This window comes from Bombus vancouverensis, unplaced genomic scaffold (genome assembly GCF_051014615.1).
Source record: "Bombus vancouverensis nearcticus unplaced genomic scaffold, iyBomVanc1_principal scaffold0057, whole genome shotgun sequence".
Lineage (NCBI taxonomy): Eukaryota > Metazoa > Arthropoda > Insecta > Hymenoptera > Apidae > Bombus > Bombus vancouverensis.
The window spans coordinates 240,854-258,262 of record NW_027468948.1 but is presented as its reverse complement, the minus strand read 5'-3'; the positions used below and the strand labels follow the sequence as shown (position 1 = coordinate 258,262).

At 37.9% G+C, this 17,409-nt stretch overlaps 2 long non-coding RNA genes and 2 pseudogenes across 2 annotated transcripts; 3 read left to right on the top strand and 1 right to left on the bottom strand.

Annotated features, from left to right (window-relative positions):
* The first annotated feature begins 34 nt into the window (after nucleotides 1-34).
* LOC117164302 (katanin p60 ATPase-containing subunit A-like 2) lies at nucleotides 35-3,765 on the top strand (annotated as a pseudogene).
* A 774-nt stretch (nucleotides 3,766-4,539) lies between these two features.
* On the bottom strand, nucleotides 4,540-6,604 carry LOC143304826 (uncharacterized). The gene is made up of 3 exons (XR_013061464.1): nucleotides 6,479-6,604; nucleotides 5,420-5,505; nucleotides 4,540-4,951 (listed from the first exon to the last, which is right to left on the bottom strand). It is a non-coding gene; the product is annotated as an uncharacterized LOC143304826 (long non-coding RNA).
* Nucleotides 6,505-6,623, top strand: LOC143304831 (5S ribosomal RNA; annotated as a pseudogene).
* Nucleotides 6,624-6,705: 82 nt separating this feature from the next.
* LOC117164305 (uncharacterized) lies at nucleotides 6,706-7,994 on the top strand. Its single transcript, XR_004465644.2, has 4 exons — nucleotides 6,706-6,818; nucleotides 7,143-7,206; nucleotides 7,476-7,575; nucleotides 7,720-7,994. It is a non-coding gene; the product is annotated as an uncharacterized LOC117164305 (long non-coding RNA).
* The last annotated feature ends 9,415 nt before the right edge of the window (nucleotides 7,995-17,409 follow it).

Genomic DNA, 17,409 nt, shown 5'->3' with positions numbered 1-17,409 from the left:
CTATGGTGGAAATGTAATAGATATGAGTACAGAGCGCGTGAGCGAACTAAAAACGCGATAGAGAAGTAGAGAGAGGATGTTCCGTCCTTGTCTAATGACGCGCACTTGTACAGGAAATATGTAACAGCGGTATACGAGCAGCGTCAGTGTCCACTAGTGTGCATGCCTGATTAAACATGGACAGGAAGTATCTATACATGGTGTTCTCTTTCTATTTCCATGTTGCATCCATCTTTCTATATCCATGTTGCATTAGGAGGAGAGTCGTATTTCGGAACGTCATCGGAACATATTATACCTTGTATGTGATTATTTGGAACACAATGGGTGAGTATATTATAATTAAAATATATTCCTAGTTCCAATTCTTTTGAATAGTGTCAGTGACCAATCGAAATAGAAATCAGTGGACATCATGGAAAGAGAAGGCGAAACCAAATTTGAAAATTCGACATCGGTAATTCAGTAGTTAAGAATAACTCAATCGATTATGTAGATTAACTAGTTATAAACAAATATATGAAGTATAAATTCAAATTATTCTTATCCATCTAAAAATTGGAAATTAAAAAGCAGAAGACAAGAAATTATCTTCGAGGATTTATATAGTAAATACATTCTTTTGCCTGTCTTACCGAGAGATAAAACAGTTGTTTGATGGTTATCTTATAGTGTTCAGTCATTGCGAAAAATATTTTTAATTAGTTAAAAACTATAATTAATTAAAAACTACATTTTTTTATGTATATAGACGTTAGCGATGTATTATTCCGGGAAGCTCGTCTATCTCCCGAACATCGGGTTTGCGACAACATCGATTTGGAAATTATCGTTGCAGAGTATGAAAATTATTACAAGATGAAATTTCAAAAATATCCCATATTGTGTAAGAAAATAACTGGAAGGGAAATGACGAGGGAAGTGACAAATGCAAGCAAAACGTAAGAATTTAAATTATTTAACGATATTAAACGGTATTCAACGTATTCAACGTATCGTATTCAACGTATCGTATTACAATATGATCCAGTGTTTGTAGAAGTATTGAGACAAAAGCCAAATCTGTTAGTAAACAAGCGAGAAGTGAGCCTGTGAAAGAGACGAATCTACAGCAGAAGATAACTGATGATAATGCGAATCATATTAATCTCGCAATGACAGTGACGTCAATATTCCCCAATGAGAGTGATGGACGTTCATCAGAAGAGCTATTTAACGTCCCAATGGAACAATCCATGCAATCGAAGATATTGAAATGCATTGCAAAGCTTTATTCAGATAATCCGGAATTACGAAAGATTGCTGAGGACATCTCATGCGTAAGTTATTTTCGATTAATATACGTATCGTAAAGCTTTTAAACGATAAAATTCCCGTCGATAAACCGTCCAACGTATATCGACAATGACGTGATTTCAGTAACGCTTCAAATATCAAATTACGTAACACTTACTTAATATAGAGAAGACGCCATTTTATCTTTGTATCGTCACAGGAGATCATAGTAAACAAATTAAATGTACATTGGGATGACGTTATAGGCCTAGAGGAATGTAAAACCGCTGTTAAGGAGGCCGTTGTGTATCCCCTTAAGTATCATATCTTTTTTGATGGCCCGTTTTCCCCCTGGAAAGGTATTTTGCTGTACGGCCCACCTGGTACAGGTAAGATACTCGTATTCTTTTCATTTCTGTACGTGTTTACAAGAAATATACAAAACAGGGAAAACGAAGTTAGCGAAGGCAGTCGCGACAGAATGCCATTGCACCTTTTTTTGACATAACTGCCAGCTCATTGGTCAGCAAATGGAGAGGCGATTCCGAGAAGTATATACGTGTAAGTTGCTTTGTCTATGTAAGTTTCTTTGTTCCTTTGTCTATGAAGGAGAGATTCTAGGTATAAAAAGATTTGATTTTATTTTTCGTCATTTATATATAAATAGAATAGTTGTTTGGAAAACGAAATGATATCATATTCGTGATGAGGCAATGAATTTAAGGAATTTCGAATATAATATTTAATGAATAATACATTTGTTAAACTGAACAGGTTTTATTTGAACTTGCCTATAGTCATTCGCCTACAATTATTTTTATCGACGAGATTGACTGGATCGCCACAAATAAAGGAGACTGTATATTGTCTGAACCTGCAAAGAGATTCAGGTCAGAACTTCTTTCTAGATTGGATGGATTAGTGTCTAATGAGAATTCTAATGTAGTTCTTCTGGCTACAACTAATTCCCCTTGGTACGTATATCACGTTATTTCAATGTTTTCTAAGTAGAAAATATCGTAATATTTCTCCAAATTCCAAATATGTTATTGTGTTGTTTGAAGTATTCCTTCATTATTATTAGTATAATAGAACGATAATATTTATTGTAAATATGTTATTAGGGGCATTGATGCAGCTTTACTCAGGCGTCTCGAAAAGCAAATATACGTATCATTACCCAATGAAGTTGCTCGACTTGGTATATTCAAATTATACCTTAGCAACCACTTATTAGAAAATACAGATATTGTAAACCACATAGTAAAATGTACTGAAAGATATTCTTGTGCAGATATAAAATTGCTTTGTAAGCAAGCGTGGCTACTAGAAATAAGCCCGATATGGAGGAGACTTGAAAAGAAAGAAACACCTGTTACCACTTTGAAATATGAATTAAAAAGTTATGAAATATTAGCAAAATTGTTTAAAAAAATGTCACCTACAGTTATGCAAATGGATAAATATGATACGTGGAACAAATAAATACGCAATCGTAAGGACAGATATTGAAAAATATAAATAAATGAATTATCGTTCGAGAAATTTTTATTACCATCATATGATATTGCTCCATATCATGAAATATATACATGCCGTAATAGGAATACTATCATCAAATCTCTTCAAATGAGGGAGTGGCAAATGACGATGCGTATTGACAAGATTGCTCGATGAAGATCAATTACGTACTGTGTCCGCGGATTCCAAAAAATGAGTCCCTAAGTAGATGGAAAAAGGAGAGGAAACAGATAGATCACAAAGAGCTACTTATTGTAAGGGAAGAAATCTAAAACTCCAAATAAAGAACAAAAAGGAACAAGCTGCTTATGACGCTATCGTTCCTGGTCTTCCGTGTTCGGTCTCAATTACTCTTGCAGTATATTGTAGCAGGTTGTGTAGTATATTTGAGCATATTGTATTATATTTTGATGCGTACTATCTCTTCGATCACTTGTTTTCACCATTAAGACAAAAGAATAAAATGCTGATTGAAGATGCTTATTGTGACCTCAACTTAAGAAAGGAAATACTTCTTTTGATGTATATTCGAAACTGGAACATGTATCAACCTCGATGATGACCTTCATTGTTAGATTGAACTTTAGGTTTAAAAATTTGTATTTCAAAATGTGGTAGGAAGGGGATAAAACAAATTGTTAGTAATACTGAAAATTACATTTATTTTTACTGAAATCACTGAAATTAATACTAAGATCAGTGAAATTATTATTTTTCTAAAAATATTCAAGCCTTGAACTTTTTTTTCGTGGGGAGATCCTCATGGACACTGTCGGGGTAGTGTCGGACTTACCGACTAAAACCCCACGATAGTGTCACACAGTATAGAAAGCACGATATAAAAACCCCCCAAAATAAGCGCTCGAATCAATCTGTTAAAATATTTTGACGCAGTCTCTTGTAATACTTTGAATCATTCTGTAACATTTTGTACCGTTACTCTGTTAGATCTGCATAATAAACTCTATTATCATATATAAAGGTAAATTTCTTCACCTTGGCCTACTTGACGCTTAATAAAGGTGTACCGGGACCTCTTTCGAAATTCAAGCCTTGAACTGCTCCGAATATTCATCGGATCTGAGTATTGGATACAGAAAATATCTGGGTAAATTTAGTCAAAAAATGTTTTCGCAGAAGGGAGTCAGTTTCAAACAGTAAGTTAACTTGAGAGAATTAAATTACAAAGTTCTGGCAGAATAACATAATTTTGCATAAAAATAATAAAAAAATGAATACGTCGAAACATTTTACAAAAAAGCAAAGCACGAAGTGTTATAAAAAGTGAACGAAAAGTGAAGTGAAGTGAGTTTATTCGTTTTACAACATATTTTATATAACATGCTCTATCAGTTTGTTACCTCAAATTTGCCTTTTATTTAAATTTTCTTACATAATTTTCATAATATATTCATAAAGTAATATTGAATATATAGTACAATTCTATAGACCTACTACGAGAAACAGATCTTAAAAACAGCAACACTAGTAAAGTAGAAGCGTTCTTCAAGCCTAAATCCAAATATGATACAGTGCTGAAAAAGTAGGATTACTATATCATAACAAGCAAAATGTATCTTCATAATCTATGTGCTACTAGCGATTTTCCACATGTTCAACGAGATATGCAGTACAGAGGACGTATAAATGTGTTTCTTTATTTTTGTTGAGTCACAAATCAGAATATTGAGTATGTTATTTTCCCGCGGATTGTAAAATCATAAATTGTTAAAATGTCACGGCTCATTTTATTATCGTAACATCTGTTCAAAATTTGTCAATGCGACCTGGAGATTACGGTAGTGAATATGCAACAATCGAATGCCCCAGCGAGAAGGGCTCGGTCATTATATTTATTCTTATCGTGAGTTCGATAACAAAATATCGAGTTTAACAGTCGTATACAGAGCTCGATCATTCTGGATTATAGCCTCTACGTCTACGATTCCTTTTTGCTTTTGGCATTTCATCTACATTGTAATAACAGTTTTGACAAATGATACGGTCGAAGATATTTTAATAAGCGTGTTGGAGTAATTGGTAACAGTAAGTGAGTAATTATCCATACACCTCCGGGTGATAGGCAGGAAGTTCGCCATCCCAAGGACCGTAGAGTTCCTCTCCTTGTTCTTGTTCATAAAAAACGATGCCCGTACTGTATATAATAGGAAAAGTTTTCATTATTAACGCGTGCTTTTGTTTGTTGTGTTTGGTCCGCCTGTTTGAATGCTCGTCACTATCTATTGCGAGCGCGTTAATTTTAATTTATTTATATGTATTGACCATGGCATTCCTTTTACTTCGATTTCAATATTATGGTACTTGAAAATATTGGGAACTTTATGAGGTTCTGTATATCCGTTTGAGATTTCCCTCTACTAAGTTCTTTCATTAAATGTAACAAATCTACCATTTTGAAATTTTGTTTATTGATCCGTCTGTTGTAATATTCCTTAGATTTTATTTTCGATTTTATCAGTGAGGTGGTAGGACGTGTACGGTGCCAAAGAAATACTCCGCGGATTGATTTAACAATGAGTTTATTAATTATACGTGGAAGACCTGATAGTTTTACCAGCACGCGTTACCTGGGCCGTACTGGTATTGTTCTTCGCATACTCACCGTTTACTCGACTTCACTGATCAGTTGTATCTCTCTGCGTCTCTCTAGCCTTTCCTCGTTGCCATTCATATAGGATACCGAGGTGCCTGAAACAGAATGTTTTCTTCTGGGGTAGGGAATCAGTTTCCTTTATCGAAAGCACTTGCGCTTTATTGTAAATCATAGGGTCTATTCTTTGACGACGTCCTGACCTCGGACGTCACATTTCACAGGCCAGTACGTGCGCTTGAGCCCTGGAACTTTCTTTATGGCCATGAACCGCTACAGTAGGAATTTTAAGGGAGCACTTGGTCAATAGATCCTGTATGGTCAGGACATATTTGTTTCCTTTTTGTGTTCTCGATGATGTAACCTAGACGTCCAGTAATAATTTTCTTCCCTTTGTCATCTTTCAATATCCCCGCTACGCACGTGTTCGTAACCGTCTGCTATTTTGGTTATATACGCCTTCTTCCGATTATTTTACGGAAGGACCAAAGGGATATCGGTGGGCCATTAGGCCTATTGAAGTTTCCCGACACTTTCGGCCCGTCGGCACCTACGCTTTATCGCGACACTGTATGTGTTTCGTCGGCCTTTCGTAAACAGTATTCCGGCGATGCTATAATATGTATCAAAGAAACCGTTGGAGAGAGAATTGTTCTTTGCGCTACAGATCTTCGAAAAAGCGTACATCGAAAAAGCGTAATCTCATACATTTTTATTATAAATTAAAAATTTCTCGTCTCGTAACTTGATAGATTGATCGTGGGAAAATTAACGGATCGACTCAAAATGTGTGTTACTTATCACGTAGTCTCGATATTCTACGACAATTAATGGACGAATGTAACATTTAAACACAATAACGATTTCGTCAAATTCCATCGGCATCAGTTCTACCCCATCAACACCTTTGGTAGCCGAAGTTATGCACAAGTAACTAACTAAACACCACCCTTAAACAACCAAAATCAAAACAACAACAATAACGACGCTGCAGTCAACAAAAATATGTGAGCAAAATGCAGTACTCAGACAACAAACACAACAAATTACAGTCATGCTACAACTACTTACAAACATGTTAAGTAAAAAATAGAAATGCCAACGCCCTGGCCGCGCTGAGTGCACTCGTTCCCGTCAGATCACGAAAGTTAAGTAGCGCCGGACACGGAGAGTACTTGGATGGGTGATCGCCTGGGAACTCCGTGTGGCGTTGGCGAAGCGCGCTAGGCCCGCCGCGCCCCTCGGTGAGGTTCAGGCTTGGTGCGCTCACGTCCACCAGCAATTCACCACTTAATAAACATATCAATCACCGCTAAAAGCACTAACGATCGCAAACTAGTTTATCACTACCGGCATCAAGACCTCCTTCGCATGACGTTAGACCATCCTCGAATTAACCCTATCTCTTGAAGTAAGTACTACCTCCTTATATATCAATAGTTAACCATTAAATAAATTAAATCAGTAAGTAAGCAACCCACTTAATATCACAACCTCTTAAAGTAAGTACATCCCTTATAATACTATAGACAAAAACCAAACTCCATACTTTTATATCACTAGTCAATTATTAAAACATAATAACTATACCTAATACATAGTCACCTATTATAGTAAAATAGCCTAATATATAATAAATCTCATAGTACCATATTAATAGTACATTAATAAATAAAATATATATTATATGATAATGAGGTCCACTTACTAAATGATCATTCAAATCTACTTTCAGATATCGAAAAATCTCGCTCACCTAGCACTACGCCAGCCAAGGCTTACCTCTCAAGTAAGAATAAGTACGTAAAGCAACTAAGTACATCCTGCATACATGCTTACAACGAAGTAATAATTAATAATACACACAAACATTGATAGATATATGGAAAGTTAAAGCCTTATTCTCTAGTCAATTATTAATAACACAATTTAATCGTACAACTCTAAAATCAAAAGTCGATTATAATAACAGTATCCTAATAAATAAGTAAAAATACTCTACACTCCATAATACCTACTCAATGTCAATTAATATAATAATATAATTAAAATAAACTCCTCTTCGCAGGATAATTCTTCATTCTACTTTCTAAGATCAGCTCCTTCTTTGCTCCTCAACACATTCATCACCCAATTCTCTGCCTCGTAGGAGCACGCACTTATTAGAAGTAAGTACATCATTCCTAGTACATCTATTTGAATAGACAAAATAAATATAAAGCATAAAGCGTAACATAACAATCACATAGTCAAAATCAAACAAGAGAATATAATAATCCTCTTAACAAAACTAACTCGAGGCCTGCTTACAGGCATCAAAACCTCCTTCGCTAGACACATGCCATCATCAATTTATCACTATCACTCAAAGTAAGTACCTCATATACATAAATACATAAAATATAAATTTATTGTCATTATATAGTAAGTAGAATCAAACATATATGTCGGAGATGAAAGGACACCGGAGCCTTCCCTCTGGAACTTCGGGAAAATCCGTAAAATTGTAATTAAAGTTTACAGTCGTAATTAAACAATCTGCTGTCATCCTGCCCAATTGTACTTGTTTGCGATTTGTGATAATAAACTTGGGCTCAAGGCGACCACCAGTCGCCGAACGTAGCCGCGGTCAACGGGACGGGCGCTTCGCCTAACAAAGGTGTGGAGTTATAGTATGACCCTCATTAAAAGAAATACCAATAGAGGTACGTGACAGTAAAACATTCCAACGGTTCCTTCGGACAATGAATACCCGATGTTGAGGCACGTACACAGCACAAATCCAGTTAGCCCGAGGACCCGCTACAAAACCTGGGTTTTTCCGGCAATTAAGATTTTCCAAACGGACAGACAGTCTTTGTTCCAAACTGACCAATTGACAGCGACGTCAATTTCCCTTACTTTCGGAACGAGGGCTATCCTCGACAAATCCGATGGTCTCGTGTCCTTAGACACACCCCATCATAGCTTTCCTCTGTGGCATCATTGAAACGAAAATTCATTCTTTCCTGAGATCCCACCGACGAAGGGAGCAGCGCCTGACGATCAGTGAGTTTGAGTTAGAGCAAGTATATCTTTCATCCCGTTGACCGTGGATTCGTCATCGGACCTAAGACCAACGTCACTAACATCACAAGTGCCCAACCACCGCTGTTGATTGTCGAATCGGTAATGTCCATACTCGTAGCATCAGGCCGTATCTTCGTTATCACACAACGATGGCCAACTCCAAGGGAGGTCTATCAAACGCCCACAACCCTGTTCCTGACTGTTCTCCGACATATAAAAACTAAATATAAACTAACTCTCTCTACAAATCAAGTAACAATGGTCCATTATTAAAATGAGCATAGATATCCTAGCGAGATCCACTTCATGAATAATAATTCAAAGTCAATTTTTAGATATCAAAAACCTCGTTCCCTAAACACTACGCAAGCCAAGACTTACCTCTCAAGTAAGTACATTAGTAAAAGCAAGTAAGTACCTCCTTCATATATGCTTACAACCAAGTAATAATTAATAAAACACATAAACATTGATAGATATATGGAGAGTTAAAAACCTCCTTCTGTAGTCGATATTAGTAAACAATTAATCGTATAAACTCTATAGTCAATTACAATAAACTATCTGCTGTTAAATAGGTAAAAAACGCTAAACTTCATCGTACCTGCACAATGTTTATTGCCATAATAATAATATTACTATTATAAAATTAATATAACTTTAATATAATTTAATATAAAACTCCACTTCTCAGGATATCCTGTTCTACCTCCTAAAATCGAAACCTTCTTCACACATCACCGCACTTCGCCCAAGTCTTACCTCGTAGGGGTACACACCTATTAAGAGTAAGTACATCCTTTCCTATTGACATGTCGAGTCACGATCCGAGTCCGGGCTCGAGTCGCTATCACGGTGAGGACTTGGGGTAGGTAATGATTCTTCACTGAAGCTATCCATCTTCTTAGACCACGGAAGTGACTTTTATTGACACAAACAAAAAGGTTACAGAGTTGACGCAAACTGACGATGATCACACACTTGCAACACTAGTGACAATGGTCTTAGGTTCACTAACAAATACGCAGCCAACGGGATGGTAGGTGTACGTACTCTATGTCAGATTCTTTGGTGATATTCACTGACCGTAAGGTGTCAACCTTTTCGTCGATGAGATCGCAGCGAGAGAGTGAGTTTCCGTCCCGATGATGCCACAAAGAAGAACTATAATGGGGTGTGTCTAAGGACACGAGATCATCGGATTCGTCGAGAAAAGCCTTCGTTCAGAAAGTAAGGAAAATTGGCATTGCTGCTAATTGGTCAATCTCCCTATCGGTGGTTAGAAAAAGATGCTAGCCGCCCTCGAGGGAAAGTTGCTAGTGGGAGACGCCGCTCGTTGAAAAATAGGTCTCCTCTATTTTCCCGTAGTTGGGACAAAGACTGTTTGTCTGTTTGAAGGACTTTAGTTAGCTAAATCTTAAGATTTGTAACGGGCCCTCAAGCTAGCTGAACATGTACTGCGGAGACGCATCGACATCTGGCAATCATCTTACTCGAAGAATAGGGTCTGCGTGTGGCGAGTTACGGGACAGAGACCGTTGGAATGTTTATTGCCGTGTGTTACAACTATTTCATTTTTAAAGAGAGCTATACAATTACTCCATGTCTTTGTTAGACAAAGCGTTCATCCCGTGACCGCGGCTACGTTCGGCGACTAGCTGTCGCCTCGAGCACAAGCTCACTATCATAACTCTCAAACAATTACAATCGGATTGAATAACTACAATTGTTTAATTCCAGCTATAGTAGACTCTAGGTTACAATGTTGCGAGATTATCCAAAATTCCAAAGGCTCCGGTGTTCTTTCATCTCCGACATATATTACACTCCGAAGACCTCGATAACCCTCTTGTACGCACGCTTGTTGTCAACCGACCCCACCAGATTCTTCTAACAGCTTCGAATCGTCTTTGTCTCAACTGATACCTGGACGCCCTCTGACGCTTACACACACATTCACATGTACAGTGTAAATGTATCATCTACCTAACAGTAGTAAAATTTATTGTACGAATCCAAAATAGTGAGGGTTCAGAGTGCTATAATAAAAAAGATATCGAGCGCTAATTTGGAAAGGTTTTTATGCTGAGGTTTTAGTCCCCCTGTAGGGATTATCCCCGAGTGTATATCAGAGACGGCTATTCCGTTACTATCTGGTTATTGTATCGATAGCTGTGGCATGCAGTATGTTTTGTCCACCCTATTACTGCTTCTCAACATGTGACATTACTGAGCGTGTGACACTAGCGCATCCGATACCAGGCGGGCCCGTCAGCCTCGCGGTAGACGCATCCGATTACGCCATAGGAGCAGTACTACAACAACGCGTAAACGACAAATGGCAGTCGTTAAGATTTGTTACAAAATCCTTGACCTCCGCGCAGCGAAAAAATATAGAGCATATGACCGCAAACTTCTTGCTCTGTACACCGCAGTTAAACGTTTTAGAAACCCCTCATGTGCGCGTTCAATCAATATCTACACAAATGTTCACCGCGACAATTTCGCCATCTTGACTACATTGGACAGTTCACGACCGACATCTGATACATTAAAGGTTTGGACAATAATGTAGCCGACGCTCTATCTCGCATCGAAGCGATAGGGAAATCTGTGGACCATAAAACTCTCGCCGCAGCGCAAGAAAACGACACCGAGCTGCGCAACATCATCAAGTCCGATACATCCGCATTACAATTAAGGAAGATACGTTTTCCTGATTACGACGTATCAGGCGATATTGTACGACCGTTTGTATTGAAACCCTTGCGGCACAGCGTATATAATTCGCTCCAGGGACTTTCCCATCCTGGGATACGCGCCACGCAAAACCTGGAGACGACGCATTTCGTCCGACCGTCAATAAACAAAATGGTCGAAACTGGTCACGACAATGCCTGGCAGCCTATGGTCCACGTACCGTCATTCCGGTCCTCAATAAACCTAAGGACCCACCATAAACCTTAACTTTTTAATTTAACTGTTAGCACATGTTTTCAAGTTAATGTGCTTATCCGGAAGGATTTTCTAATCCTATAAGTGTTTCGGTTTATGGCTGGTTCTTAGACAAGTCGTCAGGTTTATTAGACGCTATTCAAAATTACGGAGAGAGCGGGTAGTCACCTAATGGGAAAAACGAATGTTTGTCTAACGACAAAGCTGGTTTTTCCCATGAACAAAGTCACCCATGAGCCACGTTGGTAGGAGGCTTCTTCCTCATACCTTTATGCATTAACGTGGGTTATAATCAAGCCGCATCGCGGACCGTTACCCTCACTTTTCATAACGAAAAGTGTGAACAACGAATCCCCTTCCTTCGTTCAAAAAATACCTACAAACCGAGCTTTCCTCCGTAATTACATGAGAGCGGAAGTTCAGTTAACTCTCCATTCTAACATACCCAACATCTCAAGACTTCGTCGACGACAACATATCTACCAGGACGCGAGCTCTGTCTTTAGATCAATCATCGTCTCTACACTGATTCTCTCATCTAAGAGCAATCCATTTATTCTTCACTTACCTCTTACGCATCGGCGTTATTATCTTGTGTAAAGTTGTTGGAAATACATACTTTATAACCCTGTTAATCGCAGCGTTATACAACCTCAACCACCCCTATTATCTCAATGGAAATCAGGGGATCGATCTGTTCGCGGCATCGATTATTACAATCGTAACGGGAATTTACGACTTCCGTTGACGCATTTCCTAGCAAAAGCGTCTCCCCACGACTGGTCGAAAATACAGTATGCTTGTGCGAATTTCAACAAAATTGCAATGGGTTACAATGGATTACAAAGGGGGAGGGAAGTGCAATGAATTATTACGATAAATTGTAAGGGGTGTGAAGTGGGATGAGGTGATAGGAGAATTGGTGTGAGTGGAATAGTATTAAGTGAATATCAGGGTGTATGATACATGGCTCCATCAAGCGGTGGTATTAGGCGGGGGGGGGCGGTGTATCGCTCACACCAATTCCCGGGCCCCTTTCAATCGCAGCCGGGGCGGTCATCGTGGAGGTTTTAGTCGGCTGGAGTCCGGCACTACCACGCCGCTTTTCCCCAGAAGCGACCTGGTGTCAGTGCGGATTTCCTCCACGTTAATAAAAAAAAAAGGGTGTATATTACAAGGGAGTCGACGTGGATTATGATCGAGTGAGTGAGTTACAATATGTTTGGGTATAATTAAATGGTAATATCTTCGCTGAACAAAAATAAATGGAATAATTGGAGGATCTAATGTTAAATGTGAGAGAAACAAGAAGTGTAATGCTCGATAATCGTGGCGTGATGAGTCATAGATGAACAATATCAAAGAATATAAGGCAATAAATTATTGAATTATTGAATTAAAATATGAAGAGGAGTTGGTAAAGTCGAGTATCTATAGAAAATGCAATTACGAATCTCAATTTAAATGATAAAACTTTAAAAGGAAATAAAATTAGAATTGAATTAGGAGAAGCCAGAGTTCAATAAAATATAATAAAGAGTGGTAATATAATGAAGGAGTATTACGTAGAATACTACATAATATAATTGAAGAACTATATAAATATAAAGTTTTAAGAAGAAATTTATTTTCAACCTTAAGTAATTTAAATACAATAGCTTAGGATAAATATGTTTGGAACTATAATGACTCATCAGATAAAGTCAGTTCATAATGGAAAACAGTGAAAGAATTAGAGAGTGGAATTAGAAAGAAAGGAATTAATAGGAAACAGTAGATAATTTAAAAAGTAATAAATTAATGTATATAACGTATTAGTAAATGTTTAATATGCGTGAGTACGTTGTTGTAGATAATTCGAAAGGACGTTGGTTGTTCGCATTTATTGATGAGTTATTATAGCTTCATAACTACAAATTAATTAATTAATTAATTACAAACTATTAAATTAATGGTTAAGAATGGAAAGATTAAAAACGCCTTTAATAACAATAACTCATCACGCTAAGTCTGTTTATCGTGTTTTGTTTTTGTTTTAGTCGTTATTTATTTTACTTTTAATTGAATAACGAGAATGGTTTTGTATTAATTTTCAACGCAACAGTATTTAATATTGGCTTCGAGATGATAATTAATATAATAGATTTAAATGGTGTAAGATTATGAAGTATGATAGAGAATGCAATTGCACACGATGGAACACAATAATACACTAACACTGCCCTTTGGGTGGCTTCGACACGATTAATACCTGCTGGATTGGCACATGAATATTAGTAGATCGATGAATTGAAGAAGATACATGTGGGTGGTAGCATTGGGGCAAGGTGAGGTTTTCTTGTCACTAGGGTCAACTGTGAGTTGATGGGATAGGGGAAATGCAAATGCAAATGCTTATATGCAATGGAGTGTAGGAAGTAGGGCTCACATAATAATTTGAACGACGTGATGAGACGCGCACGTGTCATACGGTTGCCAATAGGTAAGCGGGCCCCTTCTTTAGGGGCTTTATGATACATTAAGGAGTGGTGCCATCTACATGTATGAAGTGAAGTATTATTCAATATGAAATGGTATGTGTCAATCTGGCTAAGTGGGCCACCTGGTGGCAATGGTTAATTAGGAAAGCTTAGTAACATGTACCGAGGGACATCTATGCAGGAGGGCTCGATGTATGCTGTTACAGTGGAAACCTCATGTACCTCCGAATTAAAAAGGGTTTATCCTCCGATGAGCAAGAAAAATCATAATTATTGGCGGAGTGAACAGTCGATGAAGTTAAGAAAGGAGGTGATGACGACGAGAAGAAGAGCTAGAGAGCAATGGCGAGAGGAACTGGAGACGCGGCACAGTGGATTTAGGAGTTGCGGAAAAAGAAGAGGCAGATGAGGAAACTGATTCGAACCAACAAGGAGAAGGGTTGAAAGGAGTTCTGTGCCTCGTTGGGCAGGGATCCATAGCGAAGGGCGTACAGGGCTATCATGACGTAGCTTTTCTTAACGAGACCGAGGGGAAATATAAGTAGAACCCACGGGAGTATTAGTGTCAGCGAGGGCTTGATCACGAAGGAAGCGCTACTGGATGCCGGAGCTGAGATGAACCGGAATAAAGCGGTTGGTGTAGATGGCATACCAGGAACGGTGGTAAAAGAAATTGAAGGTTGCAAAATTACGTGTTGAACAGTGTTATCAACTGAGCACGAAGAAATTCGTTTTTCTTGAAAATGAAGCTTTATATGGAAAGATCTTATTCCACATTTTTCTCTTATTTTTGCACGTCGAATAACTTCCCTCTGCTTAATCGGTAACTAACCAAATTTACATGTTTCAAACAGATTTCCAAGATCAATTTTCTCGAAAACAAAGCCTGTTATTCTTTATATCTTTCTTGTTTTTCTTCGTACAAAACTGTTTTTCGTTTGTTCCTATTACTTGACCGGATCTTATGTTTCACATATTCTAACATACTCTATTCATATAAAAATTCGTAGTATAATAATCGTTACTTTCGATATTAAAATCATTATTAAATATTCGTTTAATTAATCTTAAAATTGTGATACAATCATAAAAAGCTACCAACAGAATGATGTCTAGATTTTACAAGCATGCCACAAAATATATATGTCGGAGATGAAAGGACACCGGGGCCTTCCTTTGGAATTCATCGGAAAACCCTCAATATTTTAGCCTCTATAACTTAACTCGATTACAATTGTTCGAGATTTGTGATAATGAGCTTGGGCTCGTGGCGACAACCAGTCGCCGAACGTAGCAGCGGTCAAGGGATGAACGCTTTGCCTGACAAAAGTATGAGGTAATAGTATAGTTCTCCTTAAAAAGAAATAGTTGTAGCGGTACTCGACAGTAAATATTCCAACGGTTTCTGTCCCGTGGCTCGCCACACGCAGACCCTATTCTCCGGGTGCGACGATTACCAGACGTCGATGCATCTACACAGTACATGTTCAGCTAGCTTGAGGACCTGTTATAAATCTTAAGATTTAGTTAACTAGTTAAGTTCTTCAAACAGACAAACAGTCTTTATCCTAACAGTCCCTAAATCTCTAACACCTACTGCGGGAAGATACGGGAAATCTGTTTTCCTCAAGGACGACGCTTCCCGCTAGCAACTTTCTCTCGAGGGCGGTTAGCATCCTTCTTCAACCATCAACATAGAAATTAACCAATTAACAGCGACGTTCATTTCCCTCACTTTCCTAAGGAAAACTTTCCTTAACGAATCCGATTATCTCGTACCCTTAGTCACACCTCCGCAGCGTCATCGTCACAGAAGGACAGTTCCTCTACGTTCCTTGAGTAGTCATCATCTTAATTTATATCGCGCACTTTGCTCAATCGCCACCTTAACTCATCGTCTATCAGTTGTAACCGAGAATTGCGAATCGTCAAGTGTAATCGCGAGTTCTACGCAAAGTGTCGAAAGAGAGAATTGTTAATAAATATACTGTTTAAATATCTCCGAGTGTTTTTTTTTTGGCATCTATTACGTCCTACACACTTCAAATTCACAAGACATGATCCGTTAATTTCGTGATTTCCTGTGTTTTCTACGTGACACTATCTTCCATTATTGTGTGGAAGAGAAATCGGATGATATTAATAACTTAAAAAGAAAGAAACAAAATCAAGAGAACATGGTAGTCGCCAAAAGAATAACAATTGAAAAGTTACAAGAAGTACCAAAGATAAAAAACGAAACAGAGAAAAACGAACGTGTGTTGAACGAACAGGAGAAGAAAAGATTAAACTGAAATATACCAAACCTTCCAAACAAGATTTGAGATATGCGCTTAACAATGTTAATAATGGTGACGATAACGAGCGGAAGCCAAGGATATTTAACTCTCCTCCAGCCTAAAGAGTCATCTAGCGATTGTGAAGAAAAGCCAAAACTGAGAAATAAGAAATTAAGTGCCGCTGAACGTTGAGAACAGAAAACACAGAAGGAACGTGAAGTTCGTCAAAGAGAAGAAGCGCTCGTCAATAACCAGTTATCAAATTCTGTAGATCAGTTCGACAGATTAGTTTTAGCTAATCCAGACAGTTCAATAGTATGGCTACAGTATACGGCATACCGTTTACAAGCAACAGAAATAGAGAAAGTAAGAACAGTCGCGACAAGAGCGGTGTAAACGACTAATTTCAGGGAACAGAAGGAAAAATTAAACGTTTGGAAGGCTTAGTTGAATTTAGAATCGAAATTTGGAATTCCTGACTCATTAAATGATGTTTCTCAAGAGGCAGTGAGGTCTAACGGTTCACTGAAAATATACAGTCACATGTTGGCTGTTCGTGTCGTGGCTGGCAGGCAGATGGAATTAGAAAAAACAATTAATACCATGATTGGGAAGTTTAAACATATTCCCGAGACATGATTTAATAGTGGAGAAGGATTATTAAAAATCGAGGCACATTATGCAGAGAGCATTGCAATCTTTGCCAGTATCCGAACGTAACAAGTACTTTCTCCAGGACACCCCCAAAATTTCATTTATGAAGTAAGCACACTATGAAATTAGAAATATCAACCCTTTTTGGTTATTATTATCGCACAACTTGTCTTTTACATAGTATTTCTTTTCGAAAGCAAATCTTACCATGCAAATAGGCGCAATAATTTATTCTGTGGAACTTAATGAAATATATCGTTTTATTTTAGAATGAACAGTATAAGACAGATCTATCTTCAAAATTCTTCAACAGTCTCTGATTTTTTTGCTTCACAAGCTGCAGGCAACTGATCCTAAACCAGATGGAGGAATCAGCTACACCGGGGCAATAAGCAACGAGGCAACCCACGCGCGAATACATCACGAATCAAGAACATTATATCCAGAGATGAATAAACCATAGACCTATGGTACGATCCATATTTTTATGTCCATAGTCTATGACTACATTTATGAAAAAGTAGACGGTGACCGCGCGGATTTTGATTTAGCTTCTCAATTTTGG